The following is a 2,500-nucleotide window of genomic DNA, read 5'->3' on the forward strand; positions in this document are numbered from 1 at the left end:
CATATACGGTGAACAACTGCGACCCATGGACTATCAAAAATAAAGATGTCCATATGATCCAACCTGATGAATCAACGAAATACCTTGGTCTGAAAATTGGCCCTTGGACTGGCACTATACAGCCTGATCTACATTGTCAGCTAAAGACATGGATCTCGAAAATCGATGAGGCGCCTCTGAAGCCAACTCAGAAGGTTGAACTACTCAATGCCTATGCCCTACCCAGATTGTTATATCCTGCAGACCACTCGGACTGCAAGCAATCAACTCTCCGTGGGTTGGACCAAGAGATTAGAAAGGCGGTAAAAGGATGGCTCCACCTTCCCGCTTCAACTTGTGATGGACTGTTATATGCCAGAGCCCGAGACGGAGGCCTTGCCATCTTGAAACTGGAAAAAACAATCCCTTCGGTTCAAGTTAGAAGGCTGCAACGTATAGCAAACTCGTCCGATGCTATCACCCGTAATATTGTGTCCTCGCAGGGTATGGAGGAAGAATACCGTAATTTGTGGGTACGAGCAGGGGGTGACAGTGATGCAATCCCAACATTCGTTCTCAGGGACTCGGTGTCAAAAGAACCTGTATATCCGAGACCCTGCGATTGGAGGGAGCATGAATTTCAGAGATGGTGCGAAAAGCCGGTTCAAGGAAGGGGCATTGTAAACTTTGCGCATGATAGAATCAGTAATGCTTGGTTGAGGCCATGGTGCGGCTTTAAACAATGCTTCTTTATCGCAGCACTACAACTAAGGGCAAATATTTACCCAACAAGAGAAAGCTTGAACAGAGGCAGAGATGGGGCCTTACGTTCCTGCAGGAAATGCTCTGCCAGACTCGAGTCACTTTCGCACATTCTCGGTCAATGTCCTGCAGTACAGAAAGCAAGAATTGCGCGACATAACAAGATCAGTAACATTCTGGCAGACGAAGCGGCTAGATTGGGCTGGTCTGTATACAAAGAGCCACGGTTCATATCCGAGACGGGAGAGATGAGAAAGCCTGACCTCGTGTTTGCAAAAGATGAGGAGGCGGTTGTGATCGATGTCACCGTCCGTTTTGAGCTTTCAAAGAATACCTTGTCAGATGCTGCCTCGCACAAAGTTTCGTACTATACCCCTCTTGGTGATCAAGTCAAAGTGCTGACGAAGGCTAGCAAGGTCACATTCTTTGGATTCCCGGTTGGGGCAAGAGGAAAGTGGCCCCTTGAGAATAACGAGGTACTTACCTCCCTGGGCCTGACCAAACCCAGAACGACATCACTGGCCAAGATGATTTCCCGCAGAACGCTGCTTTTCTCTCTTGATATTCTGAGAATGTTCTGTGGAAATTATGCGGTCTATGAACAGTCATAGACAACCTCCGAAACAAATAATAGTTTTTTTTAAGATGTCATTTGTTTTAGATTGATTTTGTTATTTTCGAAGGTGAAGTCGGTTTTTATTTCATTTTACTATTTTCCACAATTTAGATTGTTATTTTCCAAGACGAAGTCTTGGTTCTTTTTTTTATTGTTAGTTTTTTTTTTAAACACGTCGTATTTGTTACTTTAGAGCTTAGAGGGGACTTTATTTTCGCCTTACTATTTTCTGCCTACAAAGAAGATTAAAAATAAGCTTTTTTCAAGATGGTTTTGTTATTTTCCAAGGTGAAGTCTTGGTATTCTTATTTTACTATTTTCCTTAAAGAAGACCTTTCTTTTAGATTTTGTTATTTTCCAAGACGAAGACTTGGTATTTTTATTATATTGCTATTTTTTACACGAAGCTTATTCAAGAGCACTTATATAGATTAGACTTTGTTATTTTAATTCTTTATTTTTGGACTACATCAGTTCGAGAGTCCTGTAACTTACTATTTTCTGCCTACAAAGAAGATTAGAAATAAGCTTTATTTAAGATGTTTTAGATTAGATTTTGTTATTTTCCAAGGTGAAGTCTTGGTTTTTTTTATTTTACTATTTTCCACAAAGAAGACTTTTCTTTTCTTTTAGATTTTGTTATTTTCCAAGACGAAGACTTGGTATTTTTTTGCTATTTTTTACAGGAAGCTTTATTCAAGAGCACTTATATAGATTAGACTTTGTTATTTTAATTCTTTATTTTTGCACTACATCAGTTCGAGAGAAGACTACAAACCAGCTTTATTTAAGATGTTTTAGATTAGATTTTGTTATTTTCCAAGGTGAAGTCTTGGTTTTTTATTTTACTATTTTCCACAAAGAAGACTTTTCTTTTAGATTTTGTTATTTTCCAAGACGAAGACTTGGTATTTTTTTATTGCTATTTTTTTACACGAAGCCTATTCAAGAGCACTTATATAGATTAGACTTTGTTATTTTAATTCTTTATTTTTGGACTACATCAGTTCGAGAGTCCTGTAACTTACTATTTTCTGCCTACAAAGAAGATTACAAATAAGCTTTATTTAAGATGTTTTAGATTAGATTTTGTTATTTTCCAAGGTGAAGTCTTGGTTTTTTTTATTTTACTATTTTCCACAA

At 38.2% G+C, this 2,500-nt stretch overlaps 1 pseudogene; it reads left to right on the top strand.

Annotated features, from left to right (window-relative positions):
• The window catches only part of LOC142925480 (28S ribosomal RNA), a 10,620-nt pseudogene that overhangs the window by 5,382 nt on the left and 2,738 nt on the right, over window positions 1-2,500 (top strand).

This window comes from Petromyzon marinus, chromosome 20, assembly GCF_048934315.1.
Source record: "Petromyzon marinus isolate PM22_M1 ecotype Great Lakes invasive population chromosome 20, UKy_Petmar_22M1.pri1.0, whole genome shotgun sequence".
In the NCBI taxonomy this organism is placed as follows: Eukaryota; Metazoa; Chordata; class Hyperoartia; order Petromyzontiformes; family Petromyzontidae; genus Petromyzon; species Petromyzon marinus.